Source organism: Monodelphis domestica, chromosome 8 (genome assembly GCF_027887165.1).
Source record: "Monodelphis domestica isolate mMonDom1 chromosome 8, mMonDom1.pri, whole genome shotgun sequence".
In the NCBI taxonomy this organism is placed as follows: Eukaryota; Metazoa; Chordata; class Mammalia; order Didelphimorphia; family Didelphidae; genus Monodelphis; species Monodelphis domestica.
The window spans coordinates 127,904,989-127,932,388 of record NC_077234.1 but is presented as its reverse complement, the minus strand read 5'-3'; the positions used below and the strand labels follow the sequence as shown (position 1 = coordinate 127,932,388).

General features: G+C 36.2%; 1 protein-coding gene across 18 annotated transcripts in view; it reads left to right on the top strand.

Annotated features, from left to right (window-relative positions):
- KLF12 (KLF transcription factor 12) overlaps positions 1-27,400 on the top strand; it is a 564,503-nt gene that overhangs the window by 392,364 nt on the left and 144,739 nt on the right. The gene's annotated exons all lie outside the window — the stretch shown is intronic.

The following is a 27,400-nucleotide window of genomic DNA, read 5'->3' as shown; positions in this document are numbered from 1 at the left end:
TATAACCACCATGACTTTTTGCTCTCCTGGAAACATCTCATCTTAGATCACTTCTTCCTAACAGGTTCTTTCCACCGTGACCACTATTGTTTTGTAGCTGCTTCAGATTGTTAGCTTGTCCTTGAAGTGTTTCTTCTCCCCATCTTACAGAGGAGTGACCTCATTTAGTTTGCCATCCAGCAACAAGTCTGGAATGCTGGTGTCATCTGTCCACACCACCAGAATAGTACAGTCCAGCTGACCTAGTGTAAGGTCAATTATTCTGCTTGTGGAATTAGTTAGTAAACTTTGCTTTGGGTATATTTAACTTTCTGATTATTGTTATGGAATACAGATTATATTTTTTCAAGCACTAAACAAGGCAATTTAGTGATGACAGTATTCTGATGAACAGAATAATTTAGATTTGAGTTCTTTTTAGTTTTGAATTTTTTGTTTCATCAGCTTGAAAATGATTACCATTTGGTCGAGTAGCCATTTGAAGGTTTAAAGTTTAAGAGATTTGAGGGGTGGGGTATGGGGACAACAGGGTTGTTTGTTTCTCCTGATTCCTTCTCCTAGTTTCCCAAGTTCATATAAACCTGCTCCAGGCACCTAGCACTTCATTCCTCAAATTTCTCTGTCCAAATCAACCTTTGACATCCACTAATCACCCCCTACCCCTTTCCAGTTCAGAAACCATAATCAAATCAATTCTTTCATTATTCCTGGAAAGAATATGCCCATCCTACTCTAGAGTCCCATTTGATGTCCCAGTAACTTTTTTTTAAATTCTAACCTTCCCTCTTAAAATCAATACAGTGTATTGGTTCCAAGGCAGAAGAGTGGTAAGGGCTAGGAAATGGGGGTTAAATTAAGTGACTGTCCCATTGTCACACAGCAGGGAAATGTCTGAGGCCAGATATGAACCTAGGACCTCCCTTCTCTAGACTCATTTCTCAATCCTCTGAGCCACCTGTCTACACCTCCCCCAAAATAACTTTCTAAGCTAAAATATCTCCCCTCCCTTGTCTTTTCTCTCCTATGTGAGTTATCTCTATTCTTGTAGAATATAAGCTCTTTGAGACCACATGTTGACTTTGTTTTATATCTTGTGCCTGGCTCAGTGCTTGACACACATTGTTTAATACTCTTTTTTTTATCCATTCATTATCTTTTATTATAAGAATTGCTAGATCAAGAATGTTTCATTAAATTTTAGTTTATCACTTGGGGATTCTGTGGAGAGACTATATGGCAGAGAGGATAAAGAGCCAATTCATAAACACAAAATCTGTGTTCAGGTCCTGACTTTGACATGTGTATGTCACAATGATGTGACCCTGGACAAGTTTCAATCTCCCAGTGTTACAGAAATCTAAAATTATAAGTTTCAGGGAAGTTGAACACCTGAATTGGTAGAGTTGGGTCATCTTTGAGTTCCCTTTACCAATGAAATCACAGTCCCTAAAATTTACTAAACCAATGAAACTTACCAAAAGAAGACAGTAAGAGTGCCTTGAGCCATTGGGGCACGCATTTCATATCTTTGAATTTCTAGTAAATAAGTTTGTATTTGTACATGGTAGGAAATCAGTACATGATTTTTGATTAATTGAATTAAATTTAGTTCATTAAAGATATTTTTCAGTTGTTTTAATCTCCATGTCCTTTTATTTTCCTTAATATATCCCAGCTTAGAATTTTTCCACTAGAAACTTAGTCTCTTATTTTTTCCTTTTGTGAATGCACAAGACTCATCAAGGCTGAACATGCCCCACCAAAGAATTGGTTTCTTCTGTCCTCTTTACTGTTTATCTGAAATGTCTGCAATCTGTCAGTCCCTCTGCTTCCTCTGGCAAAAATTAGATTGGCTCTCAGAAGGAAACAAGAGGAAAACTTGTGGCAGGAACTAGCCACAAAGAGAGACAGTGCTGAGAAACACAGCTGAAGTTAAAAACCTTTCCAAGCAGCTTATTGTTTACCTATGAAAAGTAGAAGTTCTAACTCCATGGATTGTTTTTGCCTACTGAGCCGCCCAGTTGTTTTGGCATTTTGTGAATAAAACTAGAGAATGAGAAGGGGATGGGAAGAGGAAAGTGAGATGAAATAATGGTGGGTAGGGGAAGCATAAATAAATAACAACTCCATCAATTAGCTAAAGCTAGACTTGAAAAAAGTAATTGTGTTTTCATCCTGCTGTGGAATTGTTTCGTAAAGAGACCAGAATACTCTTTTAATTTTTATAGATCCAGAGGACTCTTTCAGTAAAAAGCCTTAACTTATTATGTTTAAATAATGTGAAAATCGGGTAATATTCACTAACATTATTTCCTAACATATCTTTACCTATTTGTATTTATACTACATACACAAAGTTTTTGTACCAATATTTAAGATATTTAGTCTTAAACCCTGGTTTTGAAATACAGGCAAGTTCTTCTCATTAATGAGTACTTTTTTAAAAACAGCAGAGTTTGTTTTTCTTTTTGTTTGAATGTTGCCTTGAAAGAATATAATGTTTCTCATTTCACTATAACTATATAAGTTACTACAGAGAAATTATTGGTTTTTATGTTAAAATGTCTATTCCTGTTATGTCTTTGGTATAGTATTTAAGTGTACACTATTACACAAGACCTTTAGGAATTTTATAAACATTTGGTGACTGAACTGCTTACTTCTACTCTAGGATTTGGCAAAGGCAAAAAAAGAGGGGGGAGCACATGTGATTTAATAATTATTCTCTCAGAATCATTGTCATTGTTATTTTGAAATGTTCATTGGGAGTGGCTCTTTTAAGTGGATTTTTCAAAAATGCCCTCCATCTACTACAAAATTATTTTTCTGATCTTAGGTATTTTATTCAACTCTCTCTACCAATTGTCTTGGGTTAATGAGTAATTTGATTCAATTTTATTTGATTAACTAATATAAACTGCTTTGGGCTCTTTGGAGAACAGACATAATATCAAACTAATAGTTGTTAGAGTTTGTCTCCTAATAAATAATAGCGAGATCATTAAAAATAATTACTCAGCTGCTAATTGTAGTTATCATAATAGTTGGGTTCTCATATATGGTATTAAAGACCATTTGGAGTTCAAATATGATCAGTGATGTTTATGCCTATGTGACCTTGGGCAAGCCCCAAGCCTTCAGGTTTTTTCATCTGTTAAATAAGAGGCTTGGATCAGATTATTTTTATGGTTCTCTCTTTCTCTCTCTCTCTCTCTCCCTCTCCTTCTCTCTCTCTCTCTCTCTCTCTCTCTCTCTCTCTCTCTCTCTCTCTCTCTCTCTCTCTCTCTCTCCCCACCCTCTCTCTGTACAAATATGTTCATATTTATATAAATAAACATATACCTATACATGCATCTATACATATATCCATAAAGATTTCTATACATTTATATACACCCATGAATATATACATATACATATGTGTATATGTATAGATTTACAACTTAGATATAGTATCTCTTCTCTTTTTGTACAGAGGGTCATACTGCATTAGCACCCATGTCATGAATATGAAAGGGAGGTGATGGTCTTGTTCTTCTCTGTGCTGGTTAGATAGTAATCAAGGAAGGGGGGCAATGATGAAATCAAGTATGTCCAGAAGAGGCATGCAGGATGAGAAGGGGATCAAAACCACCCTATTTGAATAAAACAAAAAGAAATAAAGAATGTTTAGCCTGGAGAATATAAGAATGGAGTGGTCTTCTTCAGCATGGCTTATCTCTGCTCTAAAATCATCATCTGGGTACAAGAGTGCCCTATGACAAAAGAGGGCTTAATCAGTGTATTATTATTATTTTCTGGACCTGTATATCATTCATGTAAAGGATTGCCTTTGTGGAAACTTCCACTAATAATGCAGACTGACAACTGACTGGAAACTTTAATAGTCTCAGAGGGAAACATTGGACACTGTGAAGTTTTACCCATGCCTGTGGTCATATAGATTAGCTAGTATGTGTTTGAGTTACGTCTTCCTGATTTCAAAACTAGCCTTTTAGATACTACTCTACATATCCTCACTATATTATATCATATTTTATATTTAGCTCTTCCATGTCTATAATGGACTGTTTCAAACTTGAACCCGAGGGGATGGGGGGAGGAGGAGAAGGGTATTTTCTCTCTCCAACCCCAACCTCCCTTCCATTTTATATGTTGCCATAGGCATCTCTTTCATTGGAATGATATGTTGAAATCTGTTTATTTGTGCTTGTGAGATGATTATATCTTTAGAAGTTCAGTTGTTAGTCAGCAAGAAGCTAGAGACCATGAAGAGTTGTAATTTGTAATGAGATTGAAAAAAAATAGCTTATTGGTAGATTATAAGGGAGCTTAAATGGCCAATATTAGAGAATATAAGTTATTTGAAGACAAATACTTTATCCTCATTGTTGGCTTCATATCTTCCAATAAAGTGTTTGTACTTGGTAGATGCATAATTAAATGTTTACTAAATTGAATTAAATGGAAGGGAGAATTTTGTTAAAGTTGGAAACTTAAGGAAACCTAACTGAGATGTTGTTCTTCAACTGTTTCTCACCTCCCTTGGATGGCCAAGGGCATAGGAAAAACTCTGTAGAAGCAGAATGAAGTTAGGAAGAGAATACGGAGAACTCAGGTAGGCACAGTGAGAAGAAATTGGCAGGTATTGGGTGACTAGCTAGAGTCTTCCACAATGAAGTCTTCTCTAAGGGGCACCTATCACCAAAGCTGGATGAAGTTGGAGTCTGTAATTACTCTATTTATCTGTAACTGTTTAAATTTATATAGTGTATTCCCTTATAAATTCTCACACCTCTAATAAAGTAGGTTTTATTTGCACTCAAGGTCCCTGGACTGAAGAGTATTGCTGTCAGTGACCTGCAACCAAGGAGAGATATGGAGGATAAGAAAAGGACTATCTATCAGAGACCATAACCTGAGAAAATCCATTCCCAGACTCCTTGAGTGGCAACAGCACCATCAAAAAACCTATTTCTGTTTTATAGTTCTTGAGCCATATGTTGTTTCTTCGTGTTCTTGAATATATTCTGCTTCTGTTGTCGCCCCAAGTTTGCTTTATTTCATAGTGTTTAATATTTAAATCTAATGTCTGGTAGTATATTATGGATGCTTGATATGATTTAGGTCTTAATAGTTTCAGGAGTTGAATTCCTGAGGGCGAGGAATATTTTTATGGCTTTCAAACCGTCTTAATGAAAAGATATCGCTGCAAGAAAATTACAGTCAGCTTTTATTTATTCTTTGACTCTTAGGTGAAATATTTTACCTGTGAAACTATGATAAATAATGGCTCTGATTGGGCCCTAGCAATTAATAGACTGTTGGATTTGTTATATAATAGTTACGTCAATTCCATTTCCCATTTATGATGAGCCAGAATTATACCTGCTCTACCTACTGCCGTTAACTGCGTCAGCATCATGCTCTCATAAAATCTCAATAAAATTTGAAAACTGTGGAGTATGGGTAATCCCACTATAAATTGTAATAAAAATTACCCCTCCAGACTCTATATTCTCTCCATTAAGTTCATGGATACTGTCGCTTTGTACATAAAGTTTTATGAAATAAATCGACCAGTTCTGCTGTCCTTACCAGATAGCAAGCTGTTTTGATTTAAAAGCTGATAAAGGTACAGATCAGTTTTTTGGTATTTGTGGTGCATTTTAAAAGCATAAATTTCAGCTAACAAACCTTAAGTAGATGGGAAATTTGACTTTATTTGTACTGTGCAATGAATATCTCTTTGTGAGAAAGAATAAATGACATATTTACCACAGTGGACCCATTTGTTATATCCATAAAACAAAGATTTGGTTTCCCACCACAGCTCCCCAATCATAAAGGTGTATTAAGCAAAGCTGAATGCAATACCATATCCAAAATAGCCTTGTTTGAATCATTTCCAGATCTTCTGAATTAAGAAGGAAATGTAGATTTCTATCTTTAATTTGTCTCTGCTGTGCTCCCTGAATTCCTAGATCTGTTGTACAGCTGGTTTATTCACTAATGGTAATACTCGACAGTTAATCCATTAAGCTGGAAAGCAAGGCTGTGTTTATAATCAGAATCATAGAATTCGAAAGGGTCTCAATTGCCATCTGTTCCAACTCATACCTGACCAAGAATTCCTTCTATAGTATACTGAAGCAATGGCCATCTAGACTCCCAAAACCCCCACAAGGAGTTTGTTCTGCTTTTGGAGAACTATTCATTGTTCCAAAATTTGGGGTTTTGTTTTGTGTTTTTCTAAAATCAAGCTTACACCTATTCCTTTACAACTTCTTTGTTGCTACTTCTCTTTCCCTGATGATGAACAAGTTCTATCCCTATACTTTATGATAGCGTCTTAAAAACTTGAGGATAGGTTACATATTTCTTCTGGAGCCTTATTTTCTTACCACTAAACATCTACAATTCCTTCAAATAATTCTCATATACAGCCAGTGAACACAAAGCATAGAACTAAGCTGACTATTTGAATAATTTGGAGAAAAGAGAAGAATAAGGTGTTATATGAATGAGCTCAAAGGAGGAAAAAATAAGATCCTTAAAAAGTTTATTTACTCTTCAGTTCATTCAACAAATATTTATATAGGCAGAAATTCTTGATTCTATCAAGATGTAATTATAATTGAAGTGAGATTCCTGCCTTTCCCCTCAAAGAATTTGGAAGTTAGTTGTTTTTGAGAGACTACATTTTCCAACCAAAAATCAACTAAAATGGCTAAAGATATTCATAGAGTTTCTCAGGAGGAAGAGGTCCCACAGGCTATCTAGTACAAATCTATCTATACCTAAACAAAAATCTCCCTCGGCTTCATACCAAGCCTTTTCTTGAAGACCTCCAAAGAAGGAGAAACCACTGTATCCAAGAGTGGCCCATTCAACCTTGGGACTGGCTCTCATTGTTTGGAAACATTTCATTTTTATCAATCCCAGTTTTTCTGTTTGGCAGCTTCTACCTATTGCATTTAAATTCTACCAGTTGAGGCCAGAAAGAACAAGTCTAATCCCTCATGCTATGCATAGCAGTCCTGATGCTTAAAGGCAACTATCACCCTCCTCTTCTCACATTTGCCCTCACAAATGCATCTTTTAAAATTAACTTAAACATCCCATTTCCGACAGCCACTCTTTATTTGATTCTACTTAGACCATATTCTCTATCTTGTCACCATCCTTACTAAAAATGTGGTGCCTAGAAATGAACTCTAGATATGACCTTAGCAGGGAATAATCCAACAAAACTCTTAACATTCCTTGGATAGGAACTATGTTTCTTCATGCAGCCTAAGATTCAATTAGTTCAATTCAATTTCAAGTTCAAAATTCAATTCAATTTATTCATTGCAATAGTATCCTCAGTCTGTATTCTCAGTCTGTTAAAACTTCCAAATCCTTTTCAGTACTTGTCTAGCTATGCATCCCCTACTTTATGCTTGAGAAGTTATTTTTAATTCAAATGTAATACTTTGTACTTATCTCTATTAAATTTCATTTTATTAGCTTCAAACCAGTATTCTAGTATGTCAAATTTTCTTTGGATCCTGACTCTTTCATCAAAAGTATTAGTTGTTTCATTATTTCTGTCTAAGCACTATCTTCCATCTTTGTGTTCTCTTTCCCAGATTCCTGATATGTTTCATCTTTATGTACAGATATATTTTAGTAAATGTAGATGACAATATCTCCTTTATTTCTGCCATTTTTGTTCTTCACTTAGTTATTCTATACTATGCTTCCTCCTTCTGGTTCCTGGATTTCCTCACAATTCTATTCTAATATACAGTAGCTCTCACTTCTCTGCACTTTTATCTATTATGTCCATTTTGAAAAGGATGGATATACTTCCAGAACCATCTTCCATTCAAGAATATCATCTCACCAAGTCTCATTGATATCTATGAGTTAAACCTCAGTTTTTGTTTTTGTTTTCTCATGTGAAAATCTAGTTTATGTTTCTTGTCAGCAATAACTTGGTGAATTTACAAATAGACTTTGAAACAATGACTTTTATTACTGAATCTTTTCTTTGTTTTTCCCCCTTATGAAATTCTAGGTGTGTGCCCTGCTATTCTTCTTCCTACATTTAGACTATTCTCTGTAGTATCTAACTTGATATATGTGTGTATAAGCACACACACAGTTTTCTTTCTTACTTGTACTTTTCAGTTTGAAGCCTTTTAGTTTGGATTTATAAGACTCCAGGCAAATATATTCTTTTGTTGTCTTTGGGTCCTTTAATCATATCTGATTCTTTGTGACCCTGTAGACCAATATTGCCAATACTGTCCATAGTTTTTTCTTGGCAAAGATACTGGAGTGGTTTGCTAGCTCCCTGTTGAGTGGATTAAAACAAACCAAGGTTAAGTGACTTGCTCCAGATTGCATAGCTAGTGTCTGAGATCTAATTCGACCTCATGTCTTCCTGACTCCAGTCCCAGTAATCTAGCCAACTAGCTGCCTCCAGAGAATGTCTTCTTACTAGCCCTTATGTGACCCATCCTTTTATAAGACCTCATTAAAACTTCACCTTTTCTGGAAACTGAGCCTGTTTAGGAAATTTCAGAGCATGGTTGCTATAGCTTTACAAATAGAAGTAATTCTTTAGTCAGGAATGCCATTGTTAGCTATGAAATACAAGAAGATGAAATATAAGGTCAAAAAAGGATGCTCCGCATTGAATCACAGATCAACTTAAAGTAACTTACAAATAATGTTAGTTAGAGATCAGTGTATGTCATGATTCTGAAGCTAACTCCGTATTCCATGAGAGATCAACTGGGCCATATATTCATTCTTATTCTAGTAAGGGTAGTTTTTATGAAAAACATAAATATTACTTTTTAAAATAGCATTTATTATTACTATTTTTATTTAAAACTTTTCTAGATTAATTCAATAAATATTGAGAATTATACAAATATACTATCATTTCATTAAGATTTTTTAAATCTCTTGGTTATATGGAAGATGTTCTGTTTTCATGATAATGGCTTTGTCTACAATGACAGTAGCATACAATGAATTCCGAAGAGAAAATTACCTTTGATATAATTTGCTGCTTTACACTCAGTGAAGTTTTTAGGAAAAAGAAATACAGTGGCTAACTCAGTGGTAAGATGAGAAAATTTCTATAGTAAATTGAGAAAAATTCTTCCCCCAGCCTTCAGCCCCAAATCATGACCATATTTTCCTGATATGAGAGTCTAACTCTATGGCACCAAAATAAACTGATTTTTTTCAACCCTTACCTTCTCTCCTAGAATCAATAATGTGTTTTGGTTCCAAGGAAAAAGAGCAATTAGGGCTAGTCAAATGGGAGCTAAGTGACTTTTCCAGAGTCCCCACAGCTAGTAAGTGTCTAAGGCTATATTTGAACCCAGGACTTCTATCTCTGAGTCTGGCTCTCAGTTCACTGATTTCATTTCCATTTACGACATTCCCTTTTTGACTCGGCCATCTTCTTTAAGCCACTTATTTTTCTTCTCATTTTTACATATTCTTGTGAATAATTGCTAACATGTAAACAAAGCTTTGTAAGGGCCAAGCAAGATGCTAAACACTTTATAATTATCTTATTTGATCCTCACAACAACCCTGGGAAGTAGGTGCTTTTTATTACCTCCATTTTTCAGAGGAGGAAACTGAGACAAACAGAGGCAAAGTGAGTTGTACAGGGTCAAATAACTAATATTTGAATAGACATCAGGTCTGATGCTCTATTCACTGTACCTCTCACCTGCTCATTTATATGGGCATATAATTATAAAATTATTAAAGTTTGTTCAATATCCAGAAATCTTAGTATCGGTTTATCAAACAGTAAATGGTCGATACATAATTTGTTCCTTATTTATTTGTAATTGGTTCTAGTAAGCTCCTTGAAAGCAAAGACCTTTCCACTTTTGTCATTCTATCAATAGCACCAAGCACAGAGATTTTCACACTTAATACATGGTTATTGATTCTTTGACCAAGAGTAAAATTTCCACATAGCAACATTGGCAGAATCTTAGGACTAAACAAGGGGTGTGTGTGTGTGTGTGTGTGTGTATGTGTGTGTGTGTGTGTGTAAATAAGGGTATCCATCTAGATGCCTGTGGTAATCTGAGTAATAGACATGCTTTGTGCTGCTATTTTGATAGATAAGCCAAATTTCTTTAAAGAATTTCAGGTCTTAATTAGAAACTCTGCCTTATTGTGGGATTTGCAATACAATGACTTCTTCCATGAATTCAAGTTTAGCCTCAAATGTTTTCTAGTTGTATGATTTCAAACAAGACATTTAACCCTGTTTTCCTCAGTTCTTCATCTGTAAAATGGGCTGGAGAAGGAAATGGCAAACCACTCCATTTTCTTTACCAAGAAACCCCAAACAAGATCACAAAGAGTCAGGCATGACCAAAATGATTTAGCAAAAGTAGGAACATCTAGAGGACCTCACTTTATCATGGGATTCCCTCATTAGATTTGAACTCTGTACTGGATCTTTTCTATCACTCTGGCAAATACTTTTGGCCAGCATACATTGTCCTTTGTTACATCCTGACTGATGTTTGGTATTTGAGGGTCCTTGAATAGTGTTATTAATGATCTTCCAAGGAATAGTGAATGATGATTTTGACATATGAATAAGAATCACCCTATTGTAAAGAGCTTTAAGATGGAGTTTTGTTCTACTGAAACAAATGCTTTTTAGTAATCATCCAACAATAAGCACAATGTAATCTTATCTTCTCTACATCTTTCAGTTAATTATGAACTGTTTGGTCCATTGTTGAATATTGAGTACAAAAGTCTGCATATTGCTAATGCTAATGCTAATCAATACCTTCATTGTGGGTGTCCCTAATTCATATGTAGATGACTTTAGTTGACACTTACATAATCCACTGATGGATCATTCTTGGTGGAATGTAAAGTTGGAAGTTTTTATTCTAAATTATTGTGACAGGATGGCATATTTAATCTTCTTAGTTGGATGATTCCTTAGCTTTTTATTCAACTCAGTGTTGCTTTTCTTATTGTCCCTTTCTCCTACATACACACAAAAGAACCTCATCATGGTAAATGAATACAAAATGTACTCAGGTATTATTAAGTCATTAAGTCCTCATTTTACTACCTTCTTAGAAACATTAAAATTAATTTATTTGTATGTATACATATACATATATATGCCACATATGATAGACATTAAAAATGGACCATGAGTTGGGTCCACAATTTAGAAAGAGTGGGAGAATGAACCTTATATTGCCTTTGGGCAATTATAAAATTATTTTAATTGCCTTAAATTTCATTAAAACAAACATTTCTCTGTTAAACCTAATGTACTTTCATTGTTATTATTTAGCCAAATTGGGGAACACTACAGTCTTTTAAGATTTTCACCTATTAACTCTAAAAAACAATAATGAGGAAAACAAAGTGTACAATTGGAACAGCTGAACCCTAAATTGTTTAAATAAGTAACTGATAATCAAAAATGGGAAATAGAGAATAAAATGACAAACTCTAGCTATAATAATTTCTTTTAAAAGTTTAACTAATATAAAATCACTGCTACAAGGAGACCTGTAGAATCCAGAAAGCATGTTGGTCAACAAACCTCAGATTTAGTTGTCTAAAGGGGAAGGGGACCTACCAAAGTCAACACCAGGTTAAATTGTAAGTTTTAAAAATCGTTTCTGGAACAATGCTGGTCAATTATAGGTAATATCTCATGATGCAGTGGACAGTAAAATAACTTAAAGAAAGCTTGTCAAAGATAACCAAATGAGCAACATCATTCCAATGGCATGAGAGGACTACAAACAGAAGGAAAATGGTAGATTTGCAACAATTGTTGTAATAATTTTCTCCATTAAGGATGTCATACTGACATGGGCATTGTACCCCCAGAAGCTCAGACAAACTATTATCAGAGAAATTCCTTTGCTCTCTTACATCCTCATGACTCCTAGCCTAAAACATCTAATGACCCCTATAGGACCTTGACATGATTGTCCTCCTTTGCTCATCCTTTAGATTTAAGGTAGACAGAGAGATGCACCTCCAGGCTACACCCCAATTCTATCAGGCTGTATCTCAGACATTTGTCTGTTCCCTAAAACTAAAAAATCCTTTATGAGGGTAATCCCTCTGTCTCCTTCAGACCTCAGTCAGATAATCAAACCCCTGACTGAATGCCTGAGGGTTTACCACTCTAGAGTCATGTCCACACCATGACCTGCTGTAAAAAGTATAAAATCCCCAGAACTGATGTCGTCTGGGGGACAGCTTTTCCATCCATGCTGTCCTCCCAAGGAGCAGCCTTCCATCTTTCTGTTCCACCTGTACTACCAGCCTGGCCATTCTCAATATTACTCTCTAAATTAATAAATTTCTTGTTTTATTTTTAAGCTAAGTTTCAGAGTCTTGCATTCTTGCAAAAGGTATTATTCCCGAACCTCAAGGGTGCACCTCTTCACCTCCACAACAATACTAGCATCACAGCCCTGTATTTGCTTATAGGAAAGGTACTATAGATGTGTCACTGAAGGGAATAAAGATGGAAAAAAACACCTTGCTTAGACCAAATATGTATAAAGGGTGGACAGCTAGGTGGTACAATGGGTAGAGTTCTAGGCTTATAGTCAAGAACACCTGATTTCAAATTTAGTCTCAAATATGTACATTATCTTTGTGACCCTGGACAAGTCACTTAATCCTATTTGACTCTGTTTCCTCATCTGTAAAATAAGCTGGAGAAGGAAATGACAAATCATTCCAGTATCTTTGGCAAGAAAACCCCAAATAGGATTATAAGAAGTTGGACATTACTGAACAACAGTAAAATACATGTAAATTAGAATTATGACCACTCCACAGATGTGTTATAGGAAGAGATTCTTGTTCTAATGTGGCTTAAACTAGATGGGCTTTGAGGTCCCTGCCAGCCCCTGAGATTGTATGAAAGGTACAAAATTATTGCTCTTATAAATCGTATAGCATATACTGAATTTGACATTAAAGAATTATGTAGTGAAATGATGGAATGCAGTAATGAAGTAGATGAGGAGCTTCAGATGAATACATATCACTTTGGAAATAACAATGATGTTGTTGATAGATTTAATCCTTATGAGTTTTTTTCCAACAATAAATCATTGTAATATGCTTTTCTTCCAGCTGCTCACAATTAAGATCAAATTCATTTGACCTGTAATCATCTATAAAAGTATAATTCATTTTACTTTTGAAAAGGCCTTTTATAACTTTTAACTTAGCCTTGTAACAATACATGAATTAAGAAGGGCATGCTTATTCAGTTTTATGGGTAAATAAATAGAAACATGGAGAGATTTAAGTGCTTTTTTTCCAAGCTCAAAATCTAGTTTGTCAAAAGCAAGTAAAACAAGTCAAAAGCAGTTAACTAGATCTTACCTCTATTCTTTACTCTTCAAAAAGGAAGATAAGATGATGTTAGAGGAATTATGACAAAACAATTGCCATGTCTTAGTGACAAATTGGTTTGAGTAGAAAAGGATGGATCAGAAATAAATGTGGTTTGAGATAAATAATACTCTATTATTTGTAACTCATCCCTGTATTCATTCGGTGGTATAATGGGCAAACTTGAAAAACTTTCCTACTCTTGTGAACAGGAATTCCAGGATATATTTAAATTGATCTTTATATCCCATATTGTTGGTTGGTCTGGAGAGAGTTAGATAAAGTAAGATAAAGCTAAAATATAGTAGTTATTAAGCAAAAGGTGAAAAAACATAAAATTGTAGGATCATAGATAGCTTGAAGGAAAGCCATTTAGTCCAATATCTTTATTTGAAAAACCAGGAAATTGATACCCAGAGACATTAAATGACCTAAGGAGGAGTAAGGAGCAAATCTAGAAATTGAACTTGATATCTAAAGCTCCAAATTCAATCCCCTTTCCATGGCACTAAAATGTCTCCACTTGATCATGATCAAGTCATCATCATCACCATCATCCTTATTTTCATCACTAACTTTTACATAAGGCTTACCACGCTAAACACTTTACAGTTATTATCTCATTTGATCCACCCAAGAGACAGGAGCTTTTCTTATCCTCATTTTACACATGGGGAAATGGAGGCAAACAGAGTTTAAGTGACTTGCCCAGGTCATAGAGCTTTGAAATCAGATGCTCCTGACTTTAGGTCTGGCACTCTCTTTATTTCATCACCCAGGAACCTATATAATATAGTGTTATGCACAGAATATAACAAAATGGTGATATCAAACATAAATGCCATTGACTAAAAGTAGAATGGATTCATTAAAAATTTTTAGTGGATGTTACTCAAAGGGAAGCACCATGCCATTTTCACATTTAACCTCCCAGCTGGTCATCTGACCTTTCCAGCTCCACAACCACCAGATATTTGACTGGGAAACGCCCTGGTCTTTTTCCTGAATAGAGACTCTTATTTTCTTTCTCAGGAATGGTCCAACTAGTGTAAACACAGACATTTATATGTAATGTGTACAATCTTTAGTTTGAAGGTAGTCAAGAATGAGTAGTCACAGGAGGTAATAACATCCGTCCTCTTCATTTTTAAGTTCAATTTATAGAAGTTCTTTCTATCACAGATATTAAGCATTTGTGCTACCTGGGTATGAATGTGCAACTCAGTTGAATTCCAGCCCAAATGGTTTCTCTGTCCTCTTTCCTGTAAGTCATTTCTAGACAGCCCCACCTGTCTGCTGCATGAGCTCCTTTCCTAAGCACACGAACATGTCTGAGTCAGTTGGCTAAGAGAAGATTCTGACTAAACAAAACCCTGCACAGTATTCACACAAAAAACAAAAGGAAAAATCCTTCCCATGAGACCAGAAAAGGCATCTTAGACCACTTAGACCTCGTGCATTGGCACAAGAGGACATATAATCTATGAGGTGCCTACTTGTATTTTCAATGAAACATAAGAATAAAAGTTTTCAGGGAAAAAATGGTATGTGTTAATTATAAATGAGTAATTTATCCTGCTTGGAGTAGGAAGGCAGAATTCTGTTTCTATTTATGTATCTATTGATCCCCACAAAGATATATTTGCTTAGAGATAGATTTAGATTATTAAGAACAATTTCCAAGCAATTTGAGCTATCCAAAATTCCACTCGTCTACTTCCTGGGTCGAGAGGATGCATGTTCAAGTGTTACCTTCCACACTTACTTGCCATGTGAACATGAGCAAATTACATTTCTTTTTCTTAATCTGTAGACTGGATGTAGTAAAAAGAACTGCAACACTTATATCACATGGCATTTATGAAGTTCAAAATGTGATTATGGATATGAAACAAATTGAAAACTTTAACATGTTATATGAATGTCAGTTATGATTATGACCACCCATCCACTCTGTTGTAGAAGAGATCCTTGTTCAAATATGGCTTAGGCTGGATTGTCTTTTAGGTCTCTGCCAACTTCTGAGATTTTGCGGAAGGTACAGAATCATCACTCTCATAAGCCATATAGTATATACTGAATTTGACATAAAAGAATTGTACAGTGAAATGATGGAATGCAATAATGAAGTGGATGAGAAGCTTCGGTTGAATACATTTCACTCTGGAAATAACAATGTGATGTTGTTGATAGATTTAATCCTTATGATGAGGAAATTCTTAAATTCAATGAAATCATTGAAGTTTGAGATGGAAAGTTTGGGTAAACTAATCCCTTCTTAGGATTAAGTCAGAAAACAGACCTTCCACCCAATCCTCAAGGGAGACATAAATGAATATTTATGTACTTCTTTGGTGGCATGAGAATTTTTGACTTGTTAGGTTCCTTCTATGTCCAAATCTATGGTCCTATGACCGCATGCTCTAGCTTGCTTTTTTCTTTAGGCTCTGCTTTCCTTCCCCAGTCTGCCATGGAAAGGATGCCAGAACCCTACACATCCATACATGGAAGAAGAATTTGAATCTGAGCATAGAGCTGAAATGGACCCAAGGAAGGCAACTTTCTGTGCAGATGTAGCCCCACCCTGCACTGCATCTCATGCAGCTTTGAAAATTTATAGATTAAATTCAATTTGCTAGCAACAAACTACCTACCAGGTATAAGATTCATCAGGTAATTGTTTATATTTAGAATTGTATGCATTTCCTATGATTTGGCTCTTTTGAGAATAAGGTTGGGAGAGTGATAAGAGAAGTAATATTGAATGGAAATAGCTGCCTTGGGAAGTAATAGGATGCCAAAATAAAGGCTGGATGGCCACTTGTCAGGTATGTTGTAGAGGGGATTTTTTTTCCATGTATGAGTTAGACTGGATGAGAATGCCAGTCTGAGAGTTATTCTGTGATGAAATATGCAACTGTGTCACAGTATTTCAGAATAAAAACATCTTATTTTACATTTTAATTTTCAGACCACCAAAACCAGATTCTAGTGGATCATTTACATGTAAGCTAACCACATATAACATCTATTTAAAGAAGGGATGTTACTGAGTTGGAGCTACTGTGTCATTTTTTTCCTCTCATTTTTGAATAGTACATTTACCTAAACCTGGTTTCATCTTTCATCTAAAATGTTTAAAATGCCCTTTTAAAAACTCAGAATGTATCTAGTGGGAAAAATGATTCAGCCCACTTTCTAGGTAGGGGTGATGCTGTTGGGAAGATGTGATAGGAGGGGAGAGGCATAGGAATACTAGTCAGAATCCATCAGATGAAAAAAAGTAGTGCCTTTACTCTCCTATTCTCCCCATTGTCCTGCTTTCCCAATGAAAATGAATTTGGTGATCTCATTCTTCTCCCTATACAAACAACTTTGTACCTAAGCAGTAGAAACCATCTTTGCTTTAAAGTGGTTACAGAACTGCAAGGGATACATTGGAGCTGAAAAGATTGCCAGGAGAGAAGTGCACCTCTGCACAGAGCTGTGCTGGTTGGTTTTATTCTTTGGCTAAAGTATGTTCAGAATTCCTAGAAAATGAAGTGAAAAAGAGTAGAAAATGAATGGGAAAAATGATTTGATAGTGTGGTGTTCAGATGGAAAATCACTGAATTTCAGGGGCTACCACTAGCATAATGTGAAGAGTTTGATTAGATTTGTTGAGGACAGTGAAGCTAGATGAAAATCTCAGCATCATGTATTTGCACAGTTATTTATTAATAGAAAATTTTTTGATCTTGTTTTAACACAAAGGCCCTTTGTACTTACAGACTCTCTTTTAGTGAATACCAGACAATGGTAAATTTGCAGACTTTCTTTCCCACAAATGAGGAAAGTGGTTGTATTTATGGTTCTTTATGGAAATGAAAAGCTAATAGCTATTATTATAATCTCAACAAACATATTAATTTTTCAACTATATTTTTAAAGACTTAATTACTTCATTGCCTTTCTAAGCAATAAGGCATATGAGAGAATTGATAGTGTGTTATAATCTTTAAAATGTTACTCCTTAAGAAGAAAATCCTTTGCGTGTCATTTAGCTAGAGTGCATGAACATCCTTTGAAACCTGTGAATCTATATACAAAGGAAAGGCAAGATATTGTTCTAATTTATTCCCATTATAAAAAGTTCCACTGTCTGAGATTTCATAGAACAATAAAGATTTAAGTATAAGGAATTCATTCTCTGTACTTACGTCTGTCACTAACCTCCTCATTGCAAAAATCTTGGAAATAGACATTTTCCTTAAAGGATCATCATTTTGATAGAAGGGAAATAAGCATTTACATAGTTCCTAAGTGTTTTTACAATTATTATCTCATTGAAATCTTATAACAAGTCTGTGATGTAGGTGTTATTATTACCCCTATTTTATAGTTGAGACAAATGGAGGTTAGGTAACTTGTCAAACTCACAGAGTCAGTTAATATATGCCTGGATTTAAACTACAGCCTTCTTGACCAGCATTCTATCCAACATTTCACCATTTGCCTAGAGTTAATAGGAGCCTTAGAATTCATCTCATATAACTCAAATGTGAAGTTTCTGTGTCTTTGAGCATTTTTAACATAAACTGTATTAATATTATTTTTTCATTTTGCCTAAATTTTACACTTGGTCTTTTCCCTTCCCTCTCCCAGAGGTTTAAAATAAAGTTCTTTATTAAATGCTTCTTGTTTGACTCTGGAGCCTTTTACATCTCTAATCTGTGATCTTCTGTCCACCAAACCAGAATTCTATCCATATGCCACATTCCTTTTCAGGAACTACTGCCCTGTGCACAGGGCTAGTTCCTCTGTCACCAAAGAGACCAAAGACCTTTGAGTAGATGACAAAGAAGTGAATTTCAAGTAAATATCAGATAAAACATCTTTACATTTAGAGTGATTCAACAATAGAACTGACTGCCTTATTGCTCATTTGCAAAGGTCATTACTAAAGAAATTCCTCTAGTGATTGAGAATTTGACCCAAACAGCCTTTAATTTCCCTTCCAGTTCTTAAGATTCTATGATTTTCTTTCATTTTGTCTTTTTTGCTACATACTTATTTGAGGAAATTTCCATATGTGTGTATGTGTATGTGTGTGTATATATATATTGCTGTTCAGACATTTTCAGTAATGTCCCAACTCTTTGTCATACCATTTGGGATTTTCTTGGCAAGGGTATTGGAATGGTTTGCTATTTCCTTTTCTAGCTCATTTTACAGATATGGAACTGGGGCTAACAGGATTAAGTGACTTGCCCAGTCATATAGTTAGGAAGTGTCCGAGACTGCATTTGAACTCAGATCTTCCTTGCCCCAGGCTCAACATTTTTATCCACTGTGCCACCTAGCATTCCATGTATACATATATACATAGATATAGATATAGATAGGTATGTGCCATTCATAAATGAACATCCAGCCTCTAAGTGAACGCTTCCAGTCACAGGATTCTCACCATTTCATGAGGTAGTCAATTCCATTGTTAAATTTCTCTAGTATAAGAAAGTTATTTTCTAATATTTAGTTGAAATCTAGCTCTTTGTAATCTTCTTAAAGATCCTTTGTCTCTTTGGGAACACAGGATCTAATACTGCCTACAGGGCAATTTCTGAGAAATATGATAGCAGATGGACAAAACTCTAGCTTTTGAGTCAAAGGATCACACATTAGAGCTAGAAGAGACTTTAGAATCAATCAAGAAGCTTTTAATAAAGCCTTTTTTATCTGGGGGTGGGGGGGTGAAAGATACAGGGTGAAATTTAGCCAATGTTAAAATGAAAAGTATTATAAAATTTATTTTTAAAAATATTCAGATACAAAAACATGTTATTTATACTTACATATCTGTATACATATGGAAATTTTCCCTCCTCAAACAATTAAATTTAATATATATATTATATTTCTCTCTCTCCTCTCTCCCTCTCTCTCTCTGACACACACACTCTCTTAACTTTTCTCTTCCCACATAGTTGCAGGTATATTGAGGTCCTATCAGCTTATATGCAACCTATATGTCAAATTATTCCACCTATACTGGAATTATTTTTTGATTAAAACTACCAACACCTAGAGCTACTCCCAAACACTTTCTTTGCCACATCTTGACTTTTCTCTCCCTCTGCACAATCTGTCTTACTTTCCTTCATCCTATCCCACCCCCACTGCTATTTTTTTCCCTGCCTTGAAACAGCAGCCATCCTGCCAAAAGAGGCTTCTCAAAGTGGAATGTGCTTTGTCCTTGACAGAGCAGACAATTAGAGAATCAGCAAGAGGCAGTCAGCTTGTCACCAACTGAAGTGGGGAGCAAGGAGAGCCTGTCGGCACTCATTCTGCTCCCCTTGCCCGTTGTCTCTCATCTTTATTTTGTTTCTCTGGGCTGAGAATGTGCTATAAAATATTTGCCTTCTTACCAAATTCAAATTTGCTTACTTTTAAACTTTGGAAAAATGGCAAGGTTAAAAATTTAATAGGGTGGCTGAGAAAATGCCCCCTACTTTGAATAGCCAATGGAAGTAATTGGAGTTCTTAACCTTAGCTAAAGGTAACACCTGACTCTAAGGAGGAAATGATGCAGGTCTAACCTGTTAGTTATCCTCTTTGTAATTAAGAACAGGCAGAAACCAGCAAGGAGTATCTCATAGAAAAATAGAAGTTGGTGGAAACTTTGAAGTAAGCTCAAATTTGAAAACTATAAAAGGTAAAGTGTTACCTTATGTGCTAAAGAGAACACCACCACCAAAATGATGATGATGATGATGATAATAATAATAATAATAATAATAATAATAAAAAGAGATGAGTTCTAGACAAATCACATTAAGAGAGGGAAGTGCCAATAAAGTGCCTACCATCTGGTCTAAATGCTATTTAAATTGGCAGCTAGGAGCCTCAGCGGATTCAGGGCCAGGTCTAAAGACAGGAGGTCCTGGGTTCAGTTCTGATCTGACACTGCTATGTGACCACAGGCAAGTCACTTAATCCCCATTATCTAGTCCTTATGTTCCTCTTTGAGGAAAGGTTAGGGTTTAAACAAACAAACGAATGAATGAATGAATGAATGAATGAATGAATGAATGAATGAATGAATGCTATTTACGTGAGGAATATTAATTCCCTTAAATTGTAATACCAACCTGATATCTGGATAGCAGGTGAACATAGTAGAACAACAACAGTGCTTTAAGTTAGATGGTACTAGAATAGTGATCTTCATAGTATGGAAGAGGGAGTGAGGGAATCAGAGGAGGCAAAGAATTTGCTCAAGGTCACACACTAGTAAGAGTCACTTTGGGAATTTAAACCAGGTTTCTTGATTCCAAATTCAGGATATTTATAAGGAAAGGATGTACACTCCAGATGGAGCAATGTGCCACAGTGCTGCTTCAGGGCTCTGCTAGTGAAATACCTGTAGCACAAATTTCACATCAGTTAGCATTAGAATCTCTGTAACTTAGAACCTTGTTCTCCCCAAGCTTTTCCTTTGCATGCTGCTTCTATTTTAATTTTCCTTTAGTTTCTCCAGAAAATGTTCCTTTAAGCTATGCTATTTTATCAACAGTCAATATTGACAGTGTACCCCCTTTTGGCTAAAGCACCATCAGTTTACTCAGAATCAAAAGCAAAATCAGGGAGCCAGGAGAGAGGGAAAGATCTGGGAAAGAGTGTTTGGATGCAGCTACCAGTGTTGGTGTTTTTAATGAGAACTGATGCCTCTGTAGGTGTGAGGCTGGCAGTCTTGACCAACACCTGTAAATATATGATATCAGGAAATGGAGTGCCCACATCTCCCCAATTCAAAGGTGAAATATAAAGAAAAAAATACAAGAATTAGGCACCTTTCAGTCAATGGCAGATCATCTCTTACTCACAAATTGTCTCTTCCAGCTAAAGAAAATAAGACATTTTAGGAGATTCCAATGATTTTTTTCCTGGTTGCTTCTGGATCAATCATTCTTTAGTAAATGGGAGAGAGGAACCAAGAACTTTAGAGATCATTGAGGTTTGACAAGAGTGTATCATGAATACTTTCCTCAATAAGGAAGTCAAGAACTGAATATTGTTAACATAAAACATGTCACCAAAAATTTTTTTTGTTTTGTCATCTTAAATTTTTTTTACAAAACAAAATGTTTTGTATCTTAAATGATAGGATTTCCTGGGTCCAAACTTGAAAATTCCTTCAGCTCTGTTTTTTTTAAAACATTATTTTATTTTGTCATTTTCATACATTGTTCATTGGAAACAGATAATTTTCTTTTCCTCCCTCCCAACACCCACCCCACCCCTTCCCTAGCCCACACGCGATTTGTCTGGGTATCACATGTGTCCTTGCTCTGAACCCATTTCCTTGTTGTTGGTATTTTCATTAGGGCGCTCATTTAGCTTCTCTCCTCAGTCATGTCCCTTCAACCTCTGTAGTCAAGCAGTTGCTTTTCCTTGGTGTTTTTACTCCTCAGTTTGTCCTCTGCTTGAGGATAGTTGTGTTTTTTTTTTTTCTCATAGATCTCTGCAGGTTGTTCAGGGACATTGTAAAGCCATTACTGGAGAAGTCCATTACGTATTTCCTATCTCCAACCTCTTTACACTTCCAGTGTATCGATGTTCTCCCCCCTCCCGCCATGAGCTTCTTTGTGAAATATAAATTTACCCCTATTTGTTTCTTTTCCCATTTCTTTGTCATAACCTCTTTTCTTTTTTAGCTTTAGTCATGTGTATATATATATATATACATACACATGTATATGTATTTATGCATGCATATATCTATATACCTATTTATGTCTTGTCCTTTCATCCTATACAGTTTGTCACTGTTCCCTCTGAGTGTAATTCTTCTAGCTGCTCAGGTGATAGCAACAGTTTTTAAGAGTTACCAATGACCTCTTTTCTTATAGGGATACATAGCATTTTAACTTATTGAGTCTCTTACAATTTTTTTGTTGTTGTTTTGTTTGTTTGTTTCCCCCCCTCTCTTTTTTAATTAACTTTTGATGATTCTCTTGAGTTCTGTGGTTGGACATCAAATTTTCTGTTCAGGTCTGGTCTTTTATTTATGAATGCTTGGAACTCTTCTGTTGTGTTGAATGACCATACTTTCCCCTGTAAGAATATAGTCAGTTTTGATGGGTATTTTATTCTTGGTTGTAGACCTAGTTCCCTTGCTTTCCAGAATATCATATTCCATGCCTTTTGGTCCTTCAGTGTGGATGCAGTCAGATCCTGTGTTAACCTCACCGTGTTTCCATGGTATCTGAATGTCTTCTTCTTGGCAGCTTGTAATATCTTTTCTTTCATCTGATTGTTTTTGAGTTTGGCTATAACATTTCTTGGTGTTGTCAGTTGGGGATTCAATACAGGGGGTGATCTGTGGATTCTTTCAATCTCCACTTTCCCCTCTTGTTCTAGGATCTTGGGACAGTTTTCCTGGATAATTTCCTTCCTCTAGTATTATGTCCAGCCTTTTTTCTTTTGTCGTGGTCTTCTGGTAGTCCAATTATTCTTAAATTGTCTCTTCTTGAACGATTTTCTAAATCCTCTGTTTTGTGAATGAGATGCTTTACATTTTCCTCAGTTTTTTCATTCTTTTTGTTTTGTTTTATAGTGTCCTGCTGCCTTGTGAGGTCACTTGATTCTAGTTGTTGTATTCTGGTTCTTAAAGATTGGATTTCATCTCTGGCTTTTTGGTCCTCTTTTTCGTTCTGGTCTGATTTTCTTTGAAGATCGTCTTTCATCCTCCTTCCCTCATCTTTCATCTCCTTTGCCTCATCTTTCATCTCCTTTGCCTCATTTTCTGGCTGGTTGATTTTGGCTTTGAAGACACTATTTTCTTGTTTTAGTTCAAGTGCCTCTGTTTCCAGATGACTTATCTTAATTTTTAATTTCTTTTCCCAATTGTCTTCAGCCTCTCTTAGTTGTATTTTGAGTTCTTCCACAGCCTGTATCCAATTCGCTGGGATTTCTGGTTTATCATTTGTTGATCTCTCCCCCTCTGTTCTATTTGCTGAGTAGTAGCTGTCTATTGTTGTTTCTTTCTTCTTTTTCTGTTGTTTACTCACATTCACCCCTTCTTTACTCCCTGTATTTGTTTGTGCTCTTGCTCCCCTCATTTTTTTTGTTTTTTGGGGACTTCTATCAGTCTCTCCTCTTGGAGCTTTAACAGAAGATCTCTTGGTGTAGTCTCTGGGGGAGGGTTGTTGGGTTTTTGAGCTTCCCTGTCCTCTGGAGGCTTTTGATTGGCTTAAAGTCCAGCAGTCAATGAGGATGGGTGGGGAGCCTGGGCTTCCCTGCCTTCTGGAGAGTTTTGATGGGATTAGATTCAGCTGGTTCTTTCAGAAGACTCTGCTCTCTAAGGGGGGAGGGGTCATGGCCTCCCTGGCTCTTGATGGGATTAGGTTCAGCTGGTTCTTTCAGAAGACTCTGCTTTCTAAGGGGGGAGGGGTCATGGCCTCTCTGGCCTCTGAGGGCTCCTGATGGGATTATGTTCAACTGGTTTGGACTGAATGAGCCCTAAAGCAAAAAACCTCCTCCTCCACAATCTGTGTTGAGTGCCCAGAGACTTGCCCAGGTTACTTTCAAGGTAAGCTCTTTGGAGCAATCCCTTTGCTGGCCCTAAGGTTTCTCTCCTTTCAGTAGCTCTGAGGGCTCCTGATGGGATTAGGTTCAGCTGGTGCCCTAAAGCTGGGACCTACCTTGAGACTCAGTTGGAAGGACCCAGCCGGGGGCTACAGGCTTCCCCCTTCTCTCTATGTTTCCCTGCCTTCTGTGTTGGGCATCCTGGAGACTGGCTCAGGTTGCTTTCAAGGTGAGTCCTTCAAAATAGCCAGCCCTGGGGCCCTTTTGCCAGCCTGAAGTTCCCGCTGCTGCCGTAGGCTCAGCATTGTGGGTTGGGGGGTATGGGTCCTGGGACCTTCCTTCTGCCTGTTCTTTAGATCTGAATGATCTAGGGTTTTGGCTTTTGGAGGGCCGTACCTTTTGATCCAGGTCCGGGAGGAGGGTTCCCCAGGTCTGTCCTGTTGTTCAGCTTGAATTTAGGTGTCCTAGGAGTACTCAGTTTGCGATCGGTAAGGAAGGGTTTCTGAGGTCTGAACTTTCACAGCTTCTAAGCCGCCATCTTGACCGGAACCGGAAGTGCTATCTCAGCTCTGTTTTTAAAGTTAAAAAAGGAAGAGTTAATTATGCAAGTACTAGGAATGTATTTGTGTCCATTATGCCCATTTAAAAAAGTCGTTCCAAATTTTTCTCGATGAGAAGAGATCTGTGGTATATTGGTAATAGATGTGATGCACAGTATTTATTGCAGCATTAGAAAAGCTTGATTCCAGTGTAACAAAAAAAGTTAATTAAAAATACATACATAGCATACTTTAAGGTTTTTTTTTAATAAATAAACATATATGGTCTAAAAATTGCCAGTATAACAACTATCACATTAATTGGATGCCAGATATCTTCTGTGATGATACATGACTTTTTGTTTAACTACTTAGAGATTTACTGTATAGAGAAAAGAAATTCACAGATTCTGAAAAGATCTCAGAGAACATCATCCTATATATTCCTAAACAGGATTCCTTTTCTTGACATCAGTCAGTGAGTCAATCAAGAATTTGTAAAGGAACAGCTAGATAACACAGTGGATAGCATGCCAGACTTGCAGTTGGAAGGACTTGAATTCAATTATGGCCTCAGACATTTCCTAATTTTGTGACCCTGGACAAATTACTTAATCCAAATGCTCCCTACCACTCTTCTGCCTTGGAGCCAATACTTGATTCTAAAACAGAAGGAAAGGATTAAAAAAATGAGAAAAAAAATTTTGAGCACCTACTTGACCCAGCACTCTGCTAGGTGCTGAGAATACAAAGAAAATTGTAAAAATCCCTACCCTCAAGGTACTTACATTCTTTTTTATTCCAAATTTTTAAAAAAAGCATTTCCATATGCAAAGAAAAAGATTGTACATAAATGCAAACACAAATCTTTTATATGGTTACTTTGCTTTTCTTGATATCTACATAATAAATTCTGTCCATCAGTTTCTCAGCCCCTCCTCACTCTTCCAGCATCACAGACGATAACATCCAGGAGATCAACATGCACATATAAATTGTCTTTAATATTTCACCTTTTGTTTCACTTTCCAAAGGTAGCATTTACAGTTTAATTTTCTAATATTAATTCTTTAGCTCTATATAATGTTCTCCTGGTTCTACTCCTTTCACTGTTCATTATCTCTTGTATTTCTTTCTGAGTTGTTTGTTTGTTTGCTTTAAATCACTCTGCTCATTGCTTCTCATGGCACATTCCATCACAATCATATAACACAATTTGTTCTGTCATTCCCCAATTGATGGGCATTCCCTCAGTTTCCAAATCTTTGCCACCACAAAGAAAACTGCTATAAATATTTTAGAACATATGAGTTATTTTCCTTTTTGCCTGATCTCCTTCAGAAACAGATCCAGCAATGTACTTGCTGGGTCTAAGGGTATAAATAGTTCTATAGCTTTCTGGGTATGATTCCAGATTGCTCTCCAGAATGGTTGGATCAGTTCACAGCTCCACAAAGGGTGTATTAGTGTCCTCATTTTTCTACATCTCCTCCAACATTTGTTATTTGGGGGCTTATGTTCCATAAGGAATATAGAATATATACAGTAAGTATAAGGATAAACAAAATATATATGAAATGAAAATAAGGTAGTTTTGAGGGTTAGACAGTAGCAGCCCAGGAGGGATAGATCAGGTCTACTCTCGTGTAGGAAGTGGTACTTGGAGTTGAGCTTTGATGCAGTACATAGATGTAGAAGTGAGGAGGGAGGGAATGCATTCCAGGAATCAGAGCCAGAACATGCAAAGGTACAGAAATAAAAAGACGAATCATCCTGTGTCAGCAGGACCAAGAAAGCTAGTTTGCCTTGATTGTGGAATTCACGAATGGCAGGAGTGGGTACTTGGTATGAAAAGTTGGACTCTAGCCAGCTTTTTGAACAGCTTTTACTGCCAAACCGAAGAATTTATACTTGATTCTAAAGGTAACAAAACTTCATAGGTGAACATAGAAGAGGGTATAGATAGACATGGTCTATTATGGTCCTACATACATAAGCAGCATCTCTGGAAGCTTTATGGACAATAGATCAGAAAAAAAAGAAAGACTTGGAACAGACAGGCCCATTAGAATGCTCTTGCAGTATTTTTAGGCAGGAGGTAATGAGGGTCTAAAGTAGAGTGGTAGCTGTGGGAATAAAGAGAAGAGAATAGATTTAAGATGTGTTGTGGAGATTTTGAAAAAGGATAAAATTTGGCAACTGATTGGGTATATAGAGGGTGAGAGAGTCAGTAATTATTGTAGATGTAAGGTTGGTGGCAAGGATATTAGGGGTACAATTGATAGAAATTAGGAAATTTTGAGGAAGTGAGGTTCTGGCGGGGTTTAATACAAAATACAAAAAGCATTGATTAAGTAATAATCAGTTTACAATTGAGGCAGTTAGGGGATCAGGAAGGAGTGTCTGTGGAAAGTAACACTTGAGCAAAGCCTTGATAACAAGGGATTCCGAAAGAGGAAAGTGGGGAAGAACAATCTAGGCATGAGGACAGCATACTAGGAAAGACATACAAGTAGAAAATAGAATGTCATGGATACAGAACAGCTGATCAGTCAGTTTGGCTAAAATGCACAAGATTTAAGGAGTAATATGAAATCAATCTGGAAAAGTAAATTGGAATCAGACTGTGCCAAACTTGGTTTTTTTTTTTTTATATTCTGTCCTAAAGGTACTAGGGAGCCCTTGAATCTTCTTAAAGAGTGGTGTGGCATAGATCTGTGCTTTCAGAATATCAACTGGAAATTTGTGTGGTGGGTGGATTGGAGAGGAGAGAGATGAGAAACAGAATTAGGAGATTATCATAATAGTACTATGAACTCAGATGGTGACAGTATAAGCTGAGAGAA